This window comes from Coregonus clupeaformis, chromosome 14 (assembly GCF_020615455.1).
Source record: "Coregonus clupeaformis isolate EN_2021a chromosome 14, ASM2061545v1, whole genome shotgun sequence".
Lineage (NCBI taxonomy): Eukaryota > Metazoa > Chordata > Actinopteri > Salmoniformes > Salmonidae > Coregonus > Coregonus clupeaformis.
The window spans coordinates 46,457,650-46,482,003 of record NC_059205.1 but is presented as its reverse complement, the minus strand read 5'-3'; the positions used below and the strand labels follow the sequence as shown (position 1 = coordinate 46,482,003).

Below are 24,354 nucleotides of genomic sequence, written 5' to 3'. Positions count from 1 at the left end.
GTGAGGTCTAGGGTCCGCTCACCAACCAATAATTCACAAAATGGGACAAACACCAAATTGAGACTCTGCATGCAGAATTCTGCAAAAATATCCTCTGTGTACAACGTAAAACACAAATTAATGCATGCAGAGCAGAATTAGGCCGATACCCGCAAAATTATCAAAATCCAGAAAAGAGCCGTTAAATTCTACAACCACCTAAAAGGAAGCGATTCCCAAACCTTCCATAACAAAGCCATCACCTACAGAGAGATGAACATGGAGAAGAGTCCCCTAAGCAAGCTAGTCCTGGGGCTCTGTTCACAAACACAAACAGACCCCACAGAGCCCCAGGACAGCAACACAATAAGACCAAACCAAATCATGAGAAAACAAAAAGATAATTACTTGACACATTGGAAATAATTATTTATTTTTTAAACAGAGCAAACTAGAATGCTATTTGGCCCTAAACAGAGAGTACACAGTGGCAGAATACCTGACCACTGTGACTGACCCAAAATTAGGAAAATATTTTACTATGTACAGACTCAGTGAGCATAGCCTTGCTATTGAGAAAGGCCACCATAGGCAGACCTGGCTCTCAAGAGAAGACAGGCTATGTGCACACTGCCCACAAAATTAGGTGGAAACTGAGTTGCACTTCCTAACTTCCTGCCAAATGTATGACCATATTAGAGACATATACTTCCCTCAGATTACACAGGCCCACAAAGAATTCGAAAACAAATCCAATTTGGATAAACTCCATATCTATTGGGTGAAATATCACAATGTGCCATCGCAGCAGCAAGGTGTGTGACCTGTTGCCACAAGAAAAGGGCAACCAGTGAAGAAAAAAACCATTGTAAATACAACCTATATTTATGTTTATTTATTTTCCTTTTTGTACTTTAACTATTTACACATCATTATAACACTGTATATAGACATAATATGACATTTGAAATGTCTTTATTCTTTTGGAACTTTTGTGAGTGTAATGTTTACTGTTAATTTTTTATTGTTTAATTCACTTTTGTTCATTATCTATTGCTTTGGCAATGTAAACATATGTTTCCCATGCCAATAAACCCCTTAAATTGAAATTGAATTGATTTCAGACAGAGAGAGCGAGAGCGAGTGGGGGGAGAGAGAGAGAAAGAAACACACATACACAGAAGGACTCCTTTCTGTTGTTTGCTCTCTATATTTCTCTTTCTAGATGGCTTTTTTATATCGCAATTTCTCTGTCTACAAACACACACACACAAAGAGGCACACACACACACACACACACACACAGGGTAAAAAAAAGGATTCTAAATACAAGGGTAATTTTTTATGGAGCGATTTTAGTGTCAATAGAAATTGTATTTAAAATCCATAATTTTGAATTTGTATTAGGATATTGAATTTGAATTTAATATTTTTGAATTTGTAATTTAATTATTTAATTCATAAAATGAACTTGTATTTCATGATTTGGAACTGAAATGGATGAATATTACATTCAGTTTTACATTAAAATGTCGATTTCATTGAATATTCAAGTTCAATATATATACAGTATATTCAAATTCAATATGGTAGATATTGCATTCATTGTCTGTGTATCAAGTTTACAAACCATCATTTAAAGTTAATCAAAGTTTCATATATTCAACTTCTCAGATGCATTCAGATTCAGTTTTCAAATTCAGTTCTCTAAATTCAGATTCAAAACCAGAGACAATATCCTGGTACTTTACCAGCCAGGAAAGGTAGAGGAGAACAGAATCAAACACTGTGGTAAACATAAGCTTCTAGCAGTTTCTGAAGCCAATGTGGCATGTTTAATTTATTTTCTTCCAATTGATTTGGTTCTATCATTTGAACCGTTTTGGCTATAAGCTAATATGACCCCATTCCTGGTCACGTAAGTTTTTGGTTCACAATTTGCTTTTTTATCATCATGATTTATTCAAACAGTAATGTGCAATTGACCAAAAATAAACCAACTTTCTGAAGAGGCAACAACGGCAAGGAAATGTACCTGTCTGCCATCCCTGTTAGTGGCCTGCTTAGGGCCAGTGAAAACAATATTGTAATAATAGTATTTTTAATCTAGGCTACATTATTGTTTTGTTTTTTAAAGATGGATTCCCGAAGCTGTTCGTTCTTTATGTCGATTATTTATCACACACGCGCTGCACACATATAGCCTAGTCTATATATAATCTGTCGGGCAGAGAGAGCCCGCAGCTCTCAAACAGCTGGTTGTTGCGTGGAGCGAAGACCGACAGCGGTAAGAAAGATATTCCAAGTTATGATCTCTACCAGTAAATGCTAAGGCAAACCGTGTATGTAAACCGGGTATTTAAAAAGTTAAAAGTCTTCCTTGAATATTTGGGACGCGCAATTCAGTCATCATGGAATAGCCTACCTTGAAAATCAGACATTTCATCTAGGCTCTTTGGTCCTTGACAAGTTATTGAAATGATGGTAGCCGATTTAGAAGTTCTACTGCTCCAATATAATTATTTAATTATTTCATTTCTGATCAGTTTTATGAAAGATGTAGGGGCTTTCGTTTGTTTCCCGCCTTTTCCATTTTCGGTCTACAGCTTGCGTTAAATCCATGTGCTATTACTTTGAGCAAGACACAATCGAATGTTGGCTTCAACTTGGTTTCCAATACAAAGCGTTCCATTACAAAGGGTACCCGGGTTTTGGTCGTTTTCTCGTTTTAAAACATGATACAGTAACCCCCAATAACTTTTCAGCGTCTCAAATGGCGAGACTGACTAGCTACTACATGGACAGACTGCAATAGTGTGTTTGTGTCGAGAGCATGCTGTCTATTTAGTCAGGCAATGCCCACATTATTCTGACATATTTTAGAATGTAAAAATAATGTGAATGTCAATGCTTAATGCCATTGGGTAGGCCTATTAAACAATTAATTATTCTTAAAGTAGTAATGCATACATTTTTGGGGGAGTTTTTATTTATTTATTCTAAAGGCTATTACAACACTTAAATATAAAATGTAGATCCTAGCACCAGTGCCACCATTAGAAATAGTTAATGTAGAACCCTGCACAGTCCCCAAGTCAGTGTTATTTATAGAAAACAAATAAGTGTTCCTCATTGGGAGATGAGCTGGCTGTGGCAAGCCTCTCCATCAGCTCTCTCTCTCTCTCTCTCTCTCTCTCTCTCTCTCTCTCTCTCTCTCTCTCTCTCTCTCTCTCTCTCTCTCTCTCTCTCTCTCTCTCTCTCTCTCTCTCTTTCTCTCTCTCTGCTGTACACTGCTACTACCTCCCCCACACACCCACACAGAATATACACACATACAGTATATCATGTACTGAGTGTATACACAAACAAGGTATACATACACACACCAACACACACAGACACATAATAAGAGGTCTCACAGCCTTGGCCAATAAATAAAGCTGTACATACAGCTAACTGCTAAAATAAAGGAAATGCCAACATAAAGTGTCTTAATAGGGCGTTGGGTCACCACGAGCCACCAGAACAGCTTCAATGCACCTTGGCATAGATTCTACAAGTGTCTGGAACTCTGTTGGAGGGATGTGACACCATTCTTCCACTAGAAATTCCATAATTTGGTGTTTTGTTGATGGTGGTGGAAAACGCTGTCTCAGGCGCCGCTCCAGAATCTCCCGTAAGTGGTCAATTGGGTTGAGATCTGGCGACTGAGACGGCCATAGCATATGGTTTACATCATTTTCATGCTCATCAAACCATTGTGACCACTCGTGCCCTGTGGATGGGGGCATTGTCATCCTATGGGGGCATAGCCATGGTAGCCAAAATAATGGCCAAAATAATAGCCTGCCCAGCATTTTTATATTTGACCCTAAGCATGATTGGATGTTAATTACTTAAGTAACTCAGGAACCACGCTTGTGTGGAAGCACCTGCTTTCAATATACTTTGTATCCCTCATTTACTCAAGTGTTTCTATTACTTTGGCAGTTACCTGTAGTTTTATACAAAACCCTGCCCTCATACAGCCTTTTCCGAAGGCCTAGGAGCTGTCCGTGGTCCTGTTTCTCAGTCTCCTGTGATTCCCTCTCACTCTCTGCTGAAGGCCTAGGAGCCATCCATGGTCCTGCTTCTCAGTCTCCTGTGATTCCCTCTCACTCTCTGCTGAAGGCCTAGGAGCTGTCCATGGTCCTGCTTCTCAGGCTCCTGCGATTCCCTCTCACTCCGCTCTAAAGGCGTAGCCCACAAAGCCTCCAAAACTCTATCCACCCTCCGCTATGGGATCTATGCTTTGTGCTGTGAGGATGGATCACTCTCCAGCTCCATCCAAAGGAACCATCTTTTACTTCTGCCCAAGTCACTTTGATGGGCCTTTCCCTCAATACAGGAGTCACATTGAAGTATTTTGTAACCGAATCAAAAGCCCCCGAGATCAAAAGTAGCAAGTGTGCCAAAGGATCAGAGCTGCACAGGCTCTTTTTCTATGGAGCCACTGATATACAGTGGCACTTAATGTCTCTTAAAGGAGCAATCTGCATCCATTTTTGGACTCATAAATTAATTATATATACATTAATAATATAACTCATGAGCTTAGTTCAACTGTCCAACCCCATCAGAACCCAAAATAAACAAACACTATACAAATGTTTTAAACTATCATGATGATGTCATGGATGGTCAGTCCTTGCATCCATAGCTCTGTCTATGAATTTGAGAGTGGTTACATTTCTCCAGGCCCATAGCTTTTTCCCGAAACGGGGGCGGGAAGTATGCTTTGTTACTGTTTCAACTGCTGATTGCCGCTTTAATACCCAGAGATGGTCTTCCTGGGGCTCCCGCACCACCCACCACCCTGTAAAAGAGACAACGGGAAGAATATGTCATATTGGCCCATACAGGCCGCACTGGATCTCCCCACTAAATGTACAGCTCTCCAAAGGATGACACCTCTCTCTGGGCTTGGGTTTGTGTGGCATGTGGGAAGGGGTATGAGGAGTCTGGGGAGGCCTAAGGGGAGGTTGGTGTAGGAGGCTGTTCTTTACATCCACACTGCTGAGAGAGGTCCTTGCAGGCCAGCGACTTTGGCAGCTTCACACACACACTTGTCGGCCCTGGGGCTTTAATAAGCTGTGTGTGTGTGTGTGTGTGTGTGTGTGCATGCGTGCGTGCGTGCGTGCGTGCGTGCGTTTGTGTGTCTGTGTGTGTGTGTGTTTGTGTGTGTGCCTGCTTCACAGACCAGTACCACCCCCCTCTGTGAGGACATTAGGTTCTTACCAGAACCATCGGTTACAGAGGCTAACACACATGCCCTTAGCCTTCTAGAAACACTAGTAAGCCTGTATTGTACACACACACACACACACACACACACCTGCATGCATGCACATACACACATACACCTATTCCTTTTTTCCTGCAAACTGCAGATAAGCTCCACCCCCCAACAGCCCTATCCATGATGGACATGACAGGCATTGTTTCCTCCCCTGATCTGTAATTTCTCCGTCATTACTCCAGCTGTTGACATAGCTATTTACACTGCTCCCCCTCTCTCTCCCTTCCTCTTCCTCTTCCTTTCTCTCATATTTCCTTCCCTTCCTCTGTTTCTCCCTCTCTCCTCTCTCATTTTCGTTTTCTTTCAATCTATTTGTTGACTTTTATTCGCTCTTGCCTTTCGAAATTAAAATAAGCTTTATTTGCATGATCAAAAGTTGCAAAATACATTACAATCGACAATGAAATCATACATTTTCCCTCTTTCATCCGTGTTCTCTCATCTCTTAGTTTTCACATTCATATAGACGGGTTAGCTAACAAGTCACGAAAACGATGCACAATCTTCAAAGGGGAAGAAAGTAGTGTGTTGTTCTGATTCTGGATGGCCAGATAGCTAGCAACAATGACAAGAAGCTGACGTGACGAATCGTAGGTGGCTCGTTTCAGCTAGTTTTATCTTGTTCTTGATGCCATGTCTTGTTTTGAGGTGTTTTGACTGATGTCATGTCTATGCTAATATGGCAAAAATTCACTAGCTAGCTAACGAACAACTGTAACAATGTATTTGAGAGACAACAAGTGCTCATTGTGCAAATGTATGTTTTCAATAAACAATGGAGACTAAATATAGTTTACATGTTGTCAACAATCTAAGCCAACCATGTCTGTTTTGCCCCATAGTTGCACAGGTGTCAGTTTTGTTGCTAAACAACCAACCCGTCTATACATTCCAGTTTCTATCCCTGTCAGAGTTTCTCATTTTTATTTCGCTACCAGCTTTGTTAAAAACACATGCCACCTACATTCCCTCCCACGACCCACTCTGGTGGACAAACACACACACACACACAAATGTAAGTGTATTCGTACACGTATACACTAATGAAAGCACACACACAAACCCAGAGCGGACCAGAGTTCACACTTAGTGTAAGGGTTGGTGTGAGGTGTGACCCAGGTGCGGTGCAGGATATACAGTAGGCAGTAGGCAGAGATGGTGAAACAAGGATCTTTACTGGTGGTCTCGAAGCCAGAATACAAAATAAAACGGACTTATCACGATAAAAGAAAGGCGGAGCAAATAAGTCTCCAAAAACCGGCTGACAGCCAAAATACAAAATACTACCTACGACTGAAACAAATAACGAAACAGGGAGAACACTTCTCAAGTACCTGTACATATGTCTACGATCAGACACTGAGTAGTACTGCTGGACATAGAGAAACTAACAGAGAAAACTGAGCAAGGGAACACAGGGAAGTGAGGGTATAAATACATAGGTGAACAGATAGACACAGGTGACACCAATAGGATACTGATTAGTCCAGACTGTGAGTGAGGAGGCGCCTAAGGTTGTAGGAGGATGACACCTAGTGGGTCGCTCCGGAACTGCGACCCCCTCCTGTAACACTTAGAGAGCCACAGAGAAAGGCTCTCGTTGGGCAAGAAGACCTGCACTGTTAAATAGCAATTTAGTATGCTGTGCTTAACCCAGCTTTTAATGGTGTCAACTGACAAATGTTACCACAGGCTAATCACATTGCCATATACAAATATCACAAACACACCATAAGGTACAGACTGACTAACTTTAATAACAGATGCATTATTCATAAGGTTGGATACACCATGGAAAACGGTTGACTTTACAGCTTGCTCTTTAGTCAGTACTATCTATACAGTATCTTCAGAAAATAAATGTTTTGCGTACAGTGGTGTGGACAGACAGGCAGACAGACAGACAGACAGACATACAGGCAGTCAGGCAGGCAGGCAGGCAGGCAGGCTGGCAGGCAGAGAGGCAGACAGACAGCCTTTACCACAGCACCTTGGCTCAGCCATCGTCAATCTCACGTCAGTTAAAACAGGAGAGCAAAATACCACTTCCAATGGGTGTACAGAATGTGGCAGGAAGTATTGGACATCTGAAAGAAAAATAATTGAACTCTGTGTCCTGTGAAATGGTGCAAAGAAAGAGAAAGAGAGAGAGAGAGGGGGATGAGGCATAGAGAAGGACAGGGAGGAAGAGGGAGAGAGAGAAAGAGAAGCAGAGAGAGGGAGCGAGAAAGGAAGGAAGAGAGGAGGATGCAGAGAGAGAGGGAGAGGGAGAAAGCGCGACTGAGCTGTTGGAGGAGTGAAAAAGCAACAGGGAGGCTGCAGGGTGTTTGAATGGACATGTTTGGACACAACAGCTTTTGCTTTCCTGTCACATCTTAAAGGGCACACAGAGAAACTTGCGCGCGTGTTTGACTGCGCCTACATTAACGAGAAAAACTGTATATTTGCAAAAAACTCCCACATGTCAACCGATGCTACAACAGATGGGGGTTGGTTTATTGGCCTAATTCCTTACAAATTTCACAATTTACTACACTTCACAAGTTAACACCCATGAAAGATGGGTGAAATCATCCTTATTTTTTACATTGAGCCAGCAACAGCCATCTTCAGAGGACAACTTTATATTATAGTGGTCCTTTGTAGCTCAGTTGGTAGAGCATGGCACTTGTAATGCCAGGGTAGTGGGTTCCATTCCCAGGATCACCCATACTTAAAATGTATGCAAATATAACAATAAATTGTTGCAACTTGAATTGCATGTTGATATAAATTACGTTCAAACAGCTATTCTGGTGAGTGGTCTAAACAAGTTGCTTTGGATAAAAGCATCTGCTAAATGTCATAGGTCATTATATGATAAGTTAAATGTTGATTTCCTCAAACTTAATCTGTTGTTGTAAGTCCCTGTGTTGGTGATGAACATCTGTCGCTGGGTATGTCACCGACATCGCCAAGGCTGCACATGAAGGTAACAACACCTGAGTCCATTTTGATTTTAACTTATTTTCCCTTTGGGAGCATAGAACATCACCATGGCAACTGAATCCATCAGTAGTTCCAATATGAATCTCTGTTCACGTTGTCTTTTTAAAATGAAATGAGATCCAGCTTAGTTTCCCTCTCCTTTTTTTCTTTCTTCCTTCTCTTCCCTCTCTCATTTCTAATCCCTTCCTTCTCACATGTTCCTCTTTCCTTCCTCCTCTGAGCATCCATGTTGGGAGAGGAAGTGAAGGGTGAATGATTTGTTGATTGGGGGATGGAGGGGAAAGTGCAGCAGCCAACCATTTTGTAATGACTGGAATTTCAGCAATATCAAACTCAATTGTGTCTGTGGTCATGTTCTTATAGGAGGGGCAGATGGAGTCACTGCCACCAACACAGTGTCTGGAATGATGGGCCTGAAAGATGACAGCACCCCCTGGCTTGGCATCAGCAAGGGCAAGCGCACCACCTATGGAGGAGTGTCTGGTAGGTAACACAAACACACATAAACACTTTGTCTTGTAAGCAGTGCTGTTACCTTACGGATACATTTTACATTTACATTTAAGTCATTTAGCAGACGCTCTTATCCAGAGCGACTTACAGTTAGTGAGTGCATACATTTCATACTTTTTCATACTTTTTTCATACAGACAGCTAACGTGTTTAAGTCTGTCAGTGTAAAGGCCCTGTGTGTTTACTAGAGTGTGTGTGTGTGTGTGTGTGTGTGTGCCTCTCTCTCTTGGCCACCCAGCTTGTTCCCTCGCTCACATTCCATCTGAGCCAGTAGCAGCCAGTCACAGGGTCAGGAAACAGCCTGCATTAAACATTAATGCTGACACTATTGAGGCAGTACTTTATGCAAACATGAAGTACCAGCTGTTATAGTTCAGCTGGTGTAACTTGTGGCTGTGGTTAGGCTGTAGCGCCATACTATCCCCCCCATTGGGAGTCCCCTAGCTGGGGGCAATCCTGCTCCATCTCTTCTCCCTTTTGACTGGGTCATTGATCACTACCACCCTAAAGGGCCAGGGGGGAGGTGGGGGGGTGTCCAACTGACATAAAACATAGTCAGCCCCGCTCGGTTATAAAAGGAAAGAAGAAGTATATTCTTGAGGGGTGTTTTATTTTTCTGGCCTTTTTTCACTACCTAAGTAGGCCCCGCTAGGAGAGGGATGGATAAATTTTATGAGTATGAAAAATGCATAGGCTACATTTTTTGTTGTAGGACAACGATAATGTTGCCACATGACATTATGCACTTAATCTTATCAGTTACTTTCCCTTGGACTTCAACTACATTCCATGTAGACTGTATAGTTTGCTTTGAAGGCCTAAAAGCACAACATTTTTCAAATTCAGCGGTCACAGTGTACCTCTCTACCTCTACATTCTCATTTCAACTTCCATCCAGACTTTTATACAGAACACAAATGAATAATTCCAACATACTGTAGGAGACTGTACGTGTTCTGTAGGATACTTTACATGTTCTGTAGGAAACTTTCCATGTTCTGTAGGAGACTTTACATGTTCTGTAGGATACTTTCCATGTTCTGTAGGATACTTTACATGTTCTGTAGGATACTTTACATGTTCTGTAGGATACTTTCCATGTTCTGTAGGAGACTTTCCATGTTCTGTAGGAGACTTTCCATGTTCTGTAGGAGACTTTACATGTTCTGTAGGATACTTTCCATGTTCTGTAGGAGACTTTCCATGTTCTGTAGGAGACTTTACATGTTCTGTAGGATACTTTCCATGTTCTGTAGGAGACAATCCATGTTCTGTAGGAGACTTTACATGTTCTGGATGAAACTTTACATGTTCTGTAGGAGACTTTACATGTTCTGTAGGAGACTTTACATGTTCTGTAGGATACTTTCCATGTTCTGTAGGAGACTTTACATGTTCTGTAGGAGACTTGACATGTTCTGTAGGAGACTTTCCATGTTCTGTAGGAGACTTTCCATGTTCTGTAGTAAACTGTACATGTTCTGTAGGAGACTTTCCATGTTCTGTAGGAGACTTTCCATGTTCTGTAGGAGACTTTACATGTTCTGTAGGAGACAATCCATATTCTGTAGGAGACTTTCCATGTTCTGTAGGTGACTGTACATGTTCTGTAGGAGACTTTCCATGTTCTGTAGGAGACTTTCCATGTTCTGTAGGATACTTTCCATGTTCTGTAGGAAACTTTCCATGTTCTGTAGGAGACTTTCCATGTTCTGTAGAAGACTTTACATGTTCTGTAGGAGACTTTACATATTCTGTAGAAGACTTTACATGTTCTGTAGGAGACTTTACATGTTCTGTAGGAGACTTTCCATGTTCTGTAGGAGACTTTCCATGTTCTGTAGGATACTTTCCATGTTCTGTGGGAGACTTTACATGTTCTGTAGGAGACTACATGTTCTGTAGGAGACTTTCCATGTTCTGTAGGAGACTTACCATGTTCTGTAGGAGACATTACATGTTCTGTAGGAGACTTTACATGTTCTGTAGGAGACTTTACATGTTCTGTAGGAGACTTTACATGTTCTGTAGGAGACTTTACATGTTCTGTAGGAGACTTTCCATGTTCTGTAGGAGACATTTTCCATGTTCTGTGGGAGACTTTACATGTTCTGTAGGAGACTTTACATGTTCTGTAGGAGACTTTACATGTTCTGTAGGAGACTTTAGCCAGAAAGAGGTGGAGGGGAGGAAATGTAGGAGGAGAAGAAGCGCCTAGGAAAACAGAGAGGGTGGAGAGAGAGAGCCATGAATATGCATACGATTAACCATCCATGGAGAATATGCAAAAATATATGCTTTGATTCAATTCATCATCCCAATTTCAGAGGCTGGCATTAGTTAATCAAGATCATTTAGCATTGGTGGAGACAGAAGGTGCTGTCTTTATCTGTCAACCTATGGTGTGTGTGTGGGGGGGTGTATGTGTGTGTGTGTGTGTGTGTGTGTGTGTGTGTGTGCGTGCATGTGTGTGCGTGCATGCATGCCTATATACAGATATGTGTGTGTGTGTGTTGCCCGCGTGTGTGCGTCCACACTTATTTGTGTGCGCTTTCATGCGTGTGTGTGTGTGTGAGCCTCTCTGGCCAAATGAATGTGGACAAGGCTGTGCTGTGATCAATGAGCGAGAGCTTAGTGGGGGAACCAGGTTAAATGTAATGTGATAAATGCCTCCATCTGTCTGCCTGATCACAGAGCCCAGCCAACCCCATCCTGTAGGGACTCCTGACAGCCAGTTAGAGACTAGAGATACAGGGAGCTGGATTGGACCACATTGGGGAGTGTGGGAGGGAGGGGACTGTGTGTGTGTGTGTGTGTGTGTGTGTGTGTGTGTGTGTGTGTGTGTGTGTGTGTGTGTGTGTGTGTGTGTGTGTGTGTGTGTGTGTGTGTGTGTGTGTGTGTGTGTGTGTGTGTGTGTGTGTGTGTGTGTGTGTGTGTGCATATGTGCATGCGTGACCACATGGGTTGGCAAGAAATAGCGATTGGATGATTGTCAATATGTATTCTTCATATATAACACTGTATCTATTTCTGTTCTGGAGAGACTGAGAAACAGAAAAACTCTGCAATTTACACAACTATGAATCTGAATTTATCTCATCTTCTGTAAGAAATCAGGTCTGAGAAGGCTGAGATCCTTCTCCACAGGTAATGCGATGCGTGTGGTGTCCGCCATCGGCAGGGCCCTGTCTGGTGGATTGACCCAGCCGAGACAGGCCTACAGTTCCTCCATGCTGGAGCTTCTGCTCTACAGGTAAACAGAGACATAAACAAATAAATGCACTAACCACCAGCCTGGTAGCTACATCTGTTTGTGCTGTAGTTAACTTGTGTTATACTGTAGTAAACGTGTGTTATACAACAGTTGGTGCGATTATTCGCAAATGGAAGAAACACAAAAGAACTGTCAATCTCCCTCGGCATGGGGCTCTATGCAAGATCTCACCTCGTGGAGTTGCAATGATCATTACTACACGGGAGGATCTTGTCAATGATCTCAAGGCAGCTGGGACCATAGTCACCAAGAAAACAATTGGTAACACACTACGCCGTGAAGGACTGAAATCCTGCAACGCCCGCAAGGTCCCCCTGCTCAAGAAAGCACATATACAGGCCCGTCTGAAGTTTGCCAATGAACATCTGAATGATTCAGAGGAGAACTGGGTGAAAGTGTTGTGGTCAGATGAGACCAAAATCGAGCTCTTTGTCATCAACTCAACTCGCCGTGTTTGGAGGAGGAGGAATGCTGCCTATGACCCCAAGAACACCATCCCCACAATCAAACATGGAGGTGGAAACATTATGCTTTGGGGACAGGACAACTTCACCGCATCAAAGGGACGATGGACGGGGCCATGTACCATCAAATCTTGGGTAAGAACCTCCTTCCCTCAGCCAGGGCATTGAAAATGGGTCGTGGATGGGTATTCCAGCATGACAATGACCCAAAACACACGGCCAAGGCAACAAAGGAGTGGCTCAAGAAGAAGCACATTAAGGTCCTGGAGTGGCCTAGCCAGTCTCCAGACCTTAACCTCATAGAAAATCTGTGGAGGGAGCTGAAGGTTCGAGTTGCCAAACGTCAGCCTCAAAACCTTAATGACTTGGAGAAGATCTGCAAAGAGGAGTGGGACAAAATCCCTCCTGAGATGTGTGCAAACCTGGTAGGCCAACTACAAGAAACGTCTGACCTCTGTGATTGCCAACAAGGGTTTTGCCACCAAGTACTAAGTAATGTTTTGCAGAGGGGTCAAATACGTATTTCCCTCAATCAATTTATAACATTTTTGACATGCATTTTTCTGGATTTTGTTGTTGTTATTCTGTCTCTCACTGTTCAAATAAACCTACCATTACAATTGTAGACTGATCATGTCTTTGTCAGTGGGCAAACGTACAAAATCAGCAGGGGATCAAATACTTTTTTCCCTCACTGTATACTGTAGTTAACTTGTATTATACTGTAGTTAACTTGTATTATAATGTAGTTAAAGTGTGTTATACTGTAGTTAACGTGTGTTATACTGTAGTTAACTTGTGTTATACTGTATTTAACGTGTGTTATACTGTAGTTAACGTGTGTTATACTGTAGTTAACGTGTGTTATAATGTAGTTAACGTGTGTTATACTGTAGTCAACGTGTGTTATACTGTAGTTAACGTGTGTTATACTGTAGTTAACGTGTGTTATACTGTAGTTAACGTGTGTTATACTGTAGTTAACTTGTGTTATACTGTAGTTAAATTGTGTTATACTGTAGTTAGCGTGTGTTATACTGTGGTTAGCGTGTGTTATACTGTAGTTAGCGTGTGTTATACTGTATTTGCGTGTGTTATACTGTAGTTAACGTGTGTTATACTGTAGTTAACGTGTGTTATACTGTAGTTAACGTGTGATATACTGTAGTTAACGTGTGTTATACTGTAGTTAACGTGTGTTATACTGTAGTTAACGTGTGTTATACTGTATTTAACGTGTGTTATACTGTAGTTAACGTGTGTTATACTGTAGTTAACTTGTGTTATACTGTATTTAACGTGTGTTATACTGTAGTTAACGTGTGTTATACTGTAGTTAACGTGTGTTATAATGTAGTTAACTTGTGTTATACTGTAGTTAACGTGTGTTATACTGTAGTTAACGTGTGTTATACTGTAGTTAACTTGTGTTATACTGTAGTTAACTTGTGTTATACTGTAGTTAACGTGTGTTATACTGTAGTTAACGTGTGTTATACTGTAGTTAACGTGTGTTATACTGTAGTTAACGTGTGTTATACTGTATTTAACGTGTGTTATACTGTATTTAACGTGTGTTATACTGTATTTAGCGTGTGTTATACTGTAGTTAACGTGTGTTATACTGTAGTTAGCGTGTGTTATACTGTAGTTAAATTGTGTTATACTGTAGTTGCGTGTGTTATACTGTAGTTAACATGTGTTATACTGTGGTTGCGTGTGTTATACTGTATTTAACGTGTGATATACTGTAGTTGCGTGTGTTATACTGTAGTTAGCGTGTGTTATACTGTAGTTGCGTGTGTTATACTGTGAGTTAGCGTGTGTTATACTGTAGTTAAATTGTGTTATACTGTAGTTAACGTGTGTTATACTGTATTTAACGTGTGTTATACTGTATTTAACGTGTGTTATACTGTATTTAACGTGTGTTATACTGTAGTTAACGTGTGTTATACTGTAGTTAACGTGTGTTATACTGTAGTTAACGTGTGTTATACTGTAGTTAAATTGTGTTATACTGTAGTTAACGTGTGTTATACTGTAGTTAACGTGTGTTATACTGTAGTTAACGTGTGTTATACTGTAGTTAAATTGTGTTATACTGTGGTTAGCGTGTGTTATACTGTAGTTAACGTGTGTTATACTGTAGTTAACGTGTGTTATACTGTAGTTAACTTGTGTTATACTGTAGTTAACTTGTGTTATACTGTAGTTAACGTGTGTTATACTGTAGTTAACGTGTGTTATACTGTAGTTAACGTGTGTTATACTGTAGTTAACGTGTGTTATACTGTATTTAACGTGTGTTATACTGTATTTAACGTGTGTTATACTGTATTTAACGTGTGTTATACTGTAGTTAACGTGTGTTATACTGTAGTTAACGTGTGTTATACTGTAGTTAAATTGTGTTATACTGTAGTTAACGTGTGTTATACTGTAGTTAACATGTGTTATACTGTAGTTAACGTGTGTTATACTGTATTTAACGTGTGATATACTGTAGTTAACGTGTGTTATACTGTAGTTAACGTGTGTTATACTGTAGTTAACGTGTGTTATACTGTAGTTAACGTGTGTTATACTGTAGTTAAATTGTGTTATACTGTAGTTGCGTGTGTTATACTGTATTTGCGTGTGTTATACTGTATTTGCGTGTGTTATACTGTATTTGCGTGTGTTATACTGTATTTGCCGTGTGTTATACTGTAGTTAGCGTGTGTTATACTGTAGTTGCGTGTGTTATACTGTAGTTAAATTGTGTTATACTGTAGTTAACGTGTGTTATACTGTAGTTAACGTGTGTTATACTGTAGTTAACGTGTGTTATACTGTAGTTAAATTGTGTTATACTGTAGTTAACGTGTGTTATACTGTAGTTAACGTGTGTTATACTGTAGTTAACGTGTGTTATACTGTAGTTAAATTGTGTTATACTGTAGTTAACGTGTGTTATACTGTATTTAACATGTGTTATACTGTATTTAACGTGTGTTATACTGTAGTTAACGTGTGTTATACTGTATTTAACGTGTGTTATACTGTAGTTAACTTGTGTTATACTGTAGTTAACGTGTGTTATACTGTAGTTAACGTGTGTTATACTGTAGTTAAATTGTGTTATACTGTAGTTAACGTGTGTTATACTGTAGTTAACGTGTGTTATACTGTAGTTAACGTGTGTTATACTGTAGTTAAATTGTGTTATACTGTAGTTAACGTGTGTTATACTGTAGTTAACGTGTGTTATACTGTAGTTAACGTGTGATATACTGTAGTTAACGTGTGTTATACTGTTATTAGGGTGTGTGAGATGACAAATTATGACAGTGTGAGATGACAAATGATGACAATTGATAAAATGTACAAACAAACAACTAAAATCTAGGTACCCAGCTTTTTGTCAGTACATTTCTTTTCATTATAGTCACACTGAGAACCTAAGAGTTTGTCTGTTTCATGTGATTTGATATTTAACCACACACAGAGACAGAGAACTGAGGGCTAAGGATCTCTTGGAAACAGCTTAGAGTGGAACATTCATGTTAGCATCTGTGTCTTTTGTCTAATATTCAACACTGATCCATTTAATAGGAGCTTACATTCTATATAATAATTAAAGTATTAGTTATCATCAGTAACATCAAGAACTTTCTCCAGGAATTTCCTTCTTTGTTTTATGAAAGATGAAGCCATCAGCGAAGATCTCTCTCTCTCTCTCTCTCTCTCTCTCTCTCTCTCTCTCTCTCTCTCTCTCTCTCTCTCTCTCTCTCTCTCTCTCTCTCTCTCTCTCTCTCTCTCTCTCTCTCTCTCTCTCTCTCTCTCTCTCTCTCTCTCTCTCTCTCTCTCTCTCTCTCTCTCTCTCTCTCTCTCTCTCTCTCTCTCTCTCTCTCTCTCTCTCTCTCTCTCTCTCTCTCTCTCTCTCTCTCTCTCTCTCTCTCTCTCTCTCTCTCTCTCTCTCTCTCTCTCTCTCTCTCTCTCTCTCTCTCTCTCTCTCTCTCTCTCTCTCTCTCCCCCGCTTTGGGTGTGTATACCCCCGGCTGCTATGGCAACAGATTGACAGTAACAAGCTTCATGTAAATCCTAATATAATACACGGAACAAATTGCTACAGCAAATAAACCTATTATCTCAGCGGGGGGTCCCAGCCTCAGAAATCTGTTTATAAATAAATAAATGCAACATTGTCATTATGCCACTAAATAATGTAGCTTAAATAGCTGAGAGCCTCGGTGACAGAAAATGATGTATTTGAATATGTGGTAACATACTTTCTGATCTCTACCTGTAGTAGGGTCAATTATTTTTCCCACACTTTTGCTTTTGACTTTTTGTTGTCTTCATTTCCACAAGGCCAGAGGTGCTCCCCTGATGCATTAAAGTGTAAAAGGAAACAGTGTAGGGAGTGATGTGGTTTTGACACATTAGGCCACCTACAGCTCTGTGTGTCTTCTGCTACTTAGAAATATACAGTAGCCTTCTAGTGACAGACACATCGCTTAGGGCCCTGTTCAGATAAGTTGACCTTAAATCCATGTTTTATTGACTTAAGTCCATGTTGTCTACTTATCTGAAGTCTGAATGTGTGTGTGCCTATACAGTTGCGGGCACTAAAAAGTTAGGTTGGCATTGGCAGAACAATTTCCACAATGTGTGGGCAACACAGCACTCTAGCATCTTCTAGCAATAGTTAGACACAAAAACCATGAAAAACCTTTTATTGCCCACAACTGTACGTCCATGTGTGTTTGAATACAACAACACAGCTGTCCGGGTGTGTTGGCAAATACACAAATTCATTCCATTGTGTGCGTCTTCCCCAGATCTGCAGTGCGGTGCAGAACCAGGACTTCATCCTGATAGAGGACTACTGCCTGGGTCGGAAGGCTCTGCTCTACCCGAAGAGCATCGAGAAGCTGACGGGCTGGGACGGACAGTCCCCCTCCACCCCACCAAAGGGGCAAAACTGTACCCCACATGGAGGAACTGGTGGGCAAGGTGAGTCCTAATAAAATGACCTTTAAGCATAGTTTAGGATAGATTGGTTATTCAGCTGAACCTGCAGAAAATATTTTTATAGTAAATTGAAAATACCTGGGGTGTTTCTACCAACCAAATGCACCTCAAAATATTCATATAGCTACATTTTATCCATTACAAATTGTATGCAGACAACAGCTGTAGAAGTATTGATCAAATAAATTCCCAACAGAATTCCTCTAACCTTAGTTACAGTTTGTATCAGTATACCGTGAGATGTAGGGGGATGTGCTCTGTGGTGTTTACAAGTACACTCTTAGAAAAAAAGGTGCTATCTACAACCAAAAAGGGTTCTTTGGCTGTCCCCATAGGAGAACCCTTTTAATAACCCTTTTTGGTTCCAGGTATAACCATTTTGGGTTCCATGTAGAACCCTTTCCACAGGATCTCATACTGGGGTGAAGGTTCACCTTCTAACAGGACAACGACCCTAAGCACACAGCCAAGACAACGCACGAGTGGCTTCGAGACAAGTCTCTGAGTGTCCTTGAGTGGCCCAGCCAGAGCCCGGACTTGAACCTGATCTAACATCTCTGGAGAGACCTGAAAATAGCTGTGCAACGACACTCCCCATTCAACCTGACAGAGCTTGAGAGGATCTGCAGAGAAGAATGGGAGCAACTTCCCAAATACAGGTGTGCCAAGCTTGTAGTGTCAAACCCAAGAAGACTCGAGGCTGTAATCGTTGCCAAAGGTGCTTCAACAAAGTACTGAGTAAAGGGTCTGAATACTTATGTAAATGTGATATTCAGGTTTTTTTTTTTATATACATTTGCAAACATTTCTAAAAACCTGTTTTTGCTTTGTAATTATGGGGTATTGTGTGTAGGGGAAAAAAACTTTTAATCCATTTTAGAAAAAGTCAAGGGGTCTGAATACTTTCTGAATGCACAGTGCCTTCAGAGTCAGAGATAAAGGTTGGATTTACAGTGCCTTCAGAAAGTATTCATACCCCTTGACTTATTCCACATTGTGTTGCATTACAGCCTGAATTTATAATGGATTAAATATATTTTTTCCCTCACTCATCTACACACAATACCCCATAATGACAAAGTGAAAACATGTTTTGAGAATTTTTTGCAAATGTATTTAAAATAAAATACAGAAACTGGGCAAGAAGAACCTTGGTCAGGGAGGTGACCAAGAACTCAATGACGACTCTGACAGAACTACAGAGTGAGTTCCTTTGATGAGATGGGAGAACCTTGCCAGAAGGACAACAGTCTCTAAAGCGCTTCACCAATCTGGGCTATATGGGAGAGTGGCCAGACGGAAGCCACTCCTGAGAAAAAGACACATGACAGCACACCTGGAGTTTGCAAAAAGACACGTGAAAGACTCTGAGAGCACAAGACAAAATATTCTGTGGTCTGATGAGACAACAATTTAACTCTTTGGCCTGAATGCAAAGCGTTATGTCTGGAGAAAACCAGGCACAGCTCATCAACCGTCTAACACCATCCCTACGGTGAAGCATGGTGGTGGCAGCATCATGCTATGGGGATGCTTTTCAGCGGTAGGGACTGGGAGACTGGTAAGGAAAGAGGGAACAATGAATAGAGCCAAATACAAGCAAATCCTTGATAAGAACCTGCTTCAGAGTGCAAACTACCTTAGACTGGAGCGAAGATTTACGTTCCAACAAGACAATGACTCCAAGCATACAGCCAAAGCAGTGCTGGAATGGCTTCAGAACAAGAATGTGAAAGTCCTTGAGTGGACCAGCCAAAGCCCAGACTTGAATCCCATTGAATATCTGTGGAAAGACTTGAAGATTGCTGTTCAACGCCGCTCCTCATCTGACTTAAAAGAGTTTGAGAAAATCTGCAAGGAAGAATGGGAGAAAATCCAGCTGTGCAAAGCTAGATAGAACTGCCAAAGGGGGTGGAGTTGCAATCTACTGTAGAGATAGCCTGCAGAGCTCTATCATACTATCCAGGTCTGTGCCCAAACAGTTTGAGCTTCTACTTCTAAAAATCCACCTTTCCAGAAATAAGTCTCTCACTGTTGCCGCTTGCTACAGACCCCCCTCAGCCCCCAGCTGTGCCCTGGACACCATATGTGAATTGATTGCCCCCCATTTATCCTCAGAGTTTGTACTGCTTGGTGACCTAAATTGGGATATGCTTAATACCCCAGCCATCCTACAATCCAAGCTAGATGCCCTCAACCTCACGCAAATTATCAACGAACCTACCAGGTACAACCCTAAATCCGTAAACATGGGTACCCTCATAGATATCCTCCTGACTAACATACCCTCTAAATACACCTCAGCTGTCTTCAACCAGGATCTCAGCGATCACTGCCTTATTGCCTGCGTCCGTAACGGGTCCGCGGTCAAACGACCACCCCTCATCACTGTCAAACGCTCCCTAAAACACTTTGCGAGCAGGCCTTCCTAATTGACCTGGCCCAGGTATCCTGGATGGATATAGATCTCATTCCGTCAGTAGAGGATGCCTGGTTGTTCCTTAAAAGTAATTTCCTCTCAATCTTAAATAAACATGCACCATTCAAAAAATACAGAACTAAGAACCGATATAGCCCCTGGTTCTCCTCAGACTTGACTGCCCTTGACCAGCACAAAAACATCCTGTGGCGTACAGCATTAGCATCAAATAGCCCCCGCGATATGCAACTTTTCAGGGAAGTTAGGAACCAATATACACAAGCAGTCAGGAAAGCAAAGGCTAACTTTTTCAAACAGAAATTTGCATCCTGTAGCACTAACTCCAAAAAGTTTTGGGACACTGTAAAGTCCATGGAGAATAAGAGCACTTCCTCCCAGCTGCCCACTGCACTGAGGCTAGGAAACACTATCACCACCCGATAAATCTACAATAATCGAGAATTTCAACAAGCATTTTGCTACAGCTGGCCATGCTTTCCATCTGGCTACCACTAACCTGACCACCAACTCTGCACCCTCTGCTGCAACTTGCCCATGCCCCCCGCTTCTCCTTCACACAAATTCAGACAGCTGATGTTTTGAAAGCGCTGCAAAATCTGGACCCCCTACAAATCAGCTGGGCTAGACAATCTGGACCCTTTCTTTCTAAAACTAGCCGCCGAAATTGTCGCAACCCCTATTACTAGTCTGTTCAACCTCTCTTTCATAACGTCTGAGATCCCCAGAGATTGGAAAGCTGCCGCGGTCATCCCCCTCTTCAAAGGGGGTGACACTCTAGATCCAAACTGCTACAGACCTATATCCATCCTGCCCTGCCTTTCGAAAGTATTTGAAAGCCAAGTTAACAAACAGATCACCGACCATTTCGAATACCACCGTACCTTCTCCGCTATGCAATCCGGTTTCGAGGCTGGTCACGGGGTGCACTTCAGCCACGCTCAAGGTCCTAAATGATATTATAACCGCAATTGATAATAGACAGTACTGTGCAGCCGTCTTCATCGACCTGGCCAAGGCTTTCGACTCTGTCAACCACCGCATTCTTATTGGCAGACTAAATAGCCTTGGTTTCTCAAATGACTACCTCGCCTGGTTCACCAACTACTTCTCAGATAGAGTTCAGTGTGTCAAATCGGAGGGCCTGTTGTCTGGACCTATGGCAGTCTCTATGGGGGTGCCACAGGGTTCAATTCTTGGGCCGACACTTTTCTCCGTGTATATCAATGATGTCGCTCTTGCTGCTGGTGACTCTCAGATCCACCTCTACGCAGACGACACCATTTTGTATACATCTGGCCCTTCATTGGACACTGTGTTAACAAACCTCCAAACGAGCTTCAATGCCATACAACACTCCTTCTGTGGCCTCCAACTGCTCCTAAACACTAGTAAAACTAAATGCATGCTTTTCAATCGAACGCTGCTGGCACCCGCCCACCCGACTAGAATCACCACTCTCGACGGGTCTGACCTAGAGTATGTGGACAACTACAAATACCTAGGTGTCTGGTTAGACTGTAAACTCAACTTCCAGACTCACATAAAGAATCTCCAATCCAAAGTTAAATCTAGAATCGGCTTCCTATTTCGCAACAAAGCCTCCTTCACTCATGCTGCCAAACATGCCCTCGTAAAACTGACTATCCTACCGATCCTTGACTTCGGCGATGTCATTTACAAAATAGCCTCCAACACTCTACTCAGCAAATTGGATGTAGTCTATCACAGTGCCATCCGTTTTGTCTCCAAAGCCCCATACACTAACCACCACTGTGACCTGTACGCTCTTGTTGGCTGGTCCTCACTACATGTTCGTCGTCAAACCCACTGGCTCCAGGCCATCTATAAATCACTGCTAGGCAAATCCCCGCCTTATCTTAGCTCATTGGTCACCATAGCAGCACCCACCCGTAGTCTGCGCTCCAGCAGGTATATCTCACTGGTCATTCCCAAAGCCAACACCTCCTTTGGCCGCCATTCCTTCCAGTTCTCTGCTGCCAATGACTGGAACGAATTGCAAAAATCTCTGAAGCTGGAGGCTCTTATCTCCCTCAATAACTTTAAGTATCAGTTGTCAGAGCACCTTACCGATCACTGCACCTGTACACAGCCCATCTGAAATTAGCCCACCCAACTACCTCATCCCCATATTGTTATTTATTTTGCTCTTTTGCACCCCAGTATCTCTATTTGCACATAATCTCTTGCACATCTAGCATTCCAGTGTTAATACTATTGTAATTATTCTGCACTATAGCCTATTTATTGCCTTACCTCCATAACTTGCTACATTTGCACACACTGTATATATAATACTGCATCGCAGTGCTAACTGTGCCACTAGAGATCCTGGTTCGAATCCAGGCTCTGTCGTAGCCGGCCGCGACCGGGAGACTCATGGGCGGCGCACAATTGGCCCAGCGTCGTCCAGGGTAGGGGAGGGAATGGCCGGCAGGGATGTAGCTCAGTTGATAGAGCATGGCGTTTGCAACGCCAGGGTTGTGGGTTCGATTCCCACGGGGGGCCAGTATAAAAAAAATATGTTTTCACTAACTGTAAGTCGCTCTGGATAAGAGCGTCTGCTAAATGACGTAAATGTAATGTATATATATTTTCTGTTGTATTTTTGACTTTATGTTTTTTACCCCATATGTAACTCTGTGTTGTTTTTATTGCACTACTTTGCTTTATCTTGGCCAGGTCGCAGTTGTAAATGAGAACCTGTTCTCAACTGGCTTACCTGGTTAAATAAAGGTGAAAAAATATATATATATATATATATATATATATATATATATATATATATACAGACATATCCAAGACGACTCAAAGCTGTAATCGCCGCCAAAGGTCCTTCTACATAGTATTGACTCAGGGGTGTGAATACTTATGTAAATGATATACAGTATTTCTGTATTTCATTTTCAATACATTTGCCAACATTTACAAAAAGAAAAAAAAACGTTCTCATTATGGGGTATTGTGTGTAGATGGGTGAGACAAAATCCATTTAAGCCATTTTGAATGTGCACTGTTCCATTATCTCAAAGCCATATCAAATATCTTGGTTGTATAATAGTTGCTATTGAGTTGAATATTGCGTTGAAAAATACAAATTATAACTACAGAACGCTGAGACCCTCCTATCTTCGACAAGGACAAGGGGATGAAGCTTCCAAAGCTGTGGTTTTCCCGCAATTTGATTTTTAAATGTTATACGATCAGATTTTTCTCGCAAGCACATGGGGGAGAGGAAAGTGGCTTGCTCATCACAGCAGCAGGCCCCAGTGAGGACAGTTTCATTACAGGAATCATGAGGATAACTCACTTTATTGTTTGACCAAATCATGGTTTTAGCCGCCCCAAAAATAGGACGTTTTGAGTGAGGTGACAATGTAGAATGTGCTCTTTCTACGTTTATAGGCACCCTTTCGGTTTTTACAATCCATGATCTTGGATGTCTGATGACAGAGTCGGAGCAGAGGGGTATACTACAAAGCAGGATCAATGAGTTAGCCAGCTAACTTGCCAAAATATTCTGAAATAACCTTTTTAGAAGGATAAGTTTGAAATGGCCATGGTCTTGGCCTCCCGAGTGACACAGCGGTCTAAGGCACTGCAGTGCTTGAGGCGTCACTACAGACCCAGGTTCGATCCCAGGCAGTGTCACAACCGGCCGTGACTGGGAGTCCCATAGGGTGGCACACAATTGGCCCAGCGTCGTCCGGGTTAGGGGAGGGTTTCGGGGGCTTTACTTGGCTCATCGCGCTCTAGTGACTCCTTGTAGTGGGCCGGGTGCCTGCAGGCTGACTCGGTCGTCAGTTGAACTGTGTTTCCTCCGACACATTGGTGCAGCTGGCTTCTGGGTTAAGTGGGCGGGTGTTAAGAAGCGCGATTTTGTGGGTCATGTTTCGGAGGACTCATGACTTGACCTTCGCCTCTCCCGAGCCGGTTGGGGAGTTGCAGCGATGAGACAAGACCATTTTTCCCGAATGAAGTGTCTGAGCCTTGAGTTGAGGATCAATAAAATCAGATTCCCTCCCTCTCACAAAGATTGCATCATCATACCCTTTATTTGAGGAAGACGACTTACGACTTAGAAAATAGTCACATTAAAAACCTATCACATTACACATTTAGTAATGAAATTTTTACATTTTAGTCATTTAGCAGACGCTCTTATCCAGAGCGACTTACAGTTAGTGAGTGCATACATTTTTCATGACAGAATGCATTTGAAACTTCATGTACAGTAAAAGTTGTTTATGACTTATAGGAGTGGGAAAAAAAAGGTGCTTGTGCATTGATAAGCACACCAAAACACCAAAGACGGCATTAA

The 24,354-nt window shown here is 41.8% G+C and overlaps 1 pseudogene; it reads left to right on the top strand.

Annotated features, from left to right (window-relative positions):
• Positions 1–24,354, top strand: part of LOC121581693 — a 198,030-nt pseudogene that overhangs the window by 151,248 nt on the left and 22,428 nt on the right.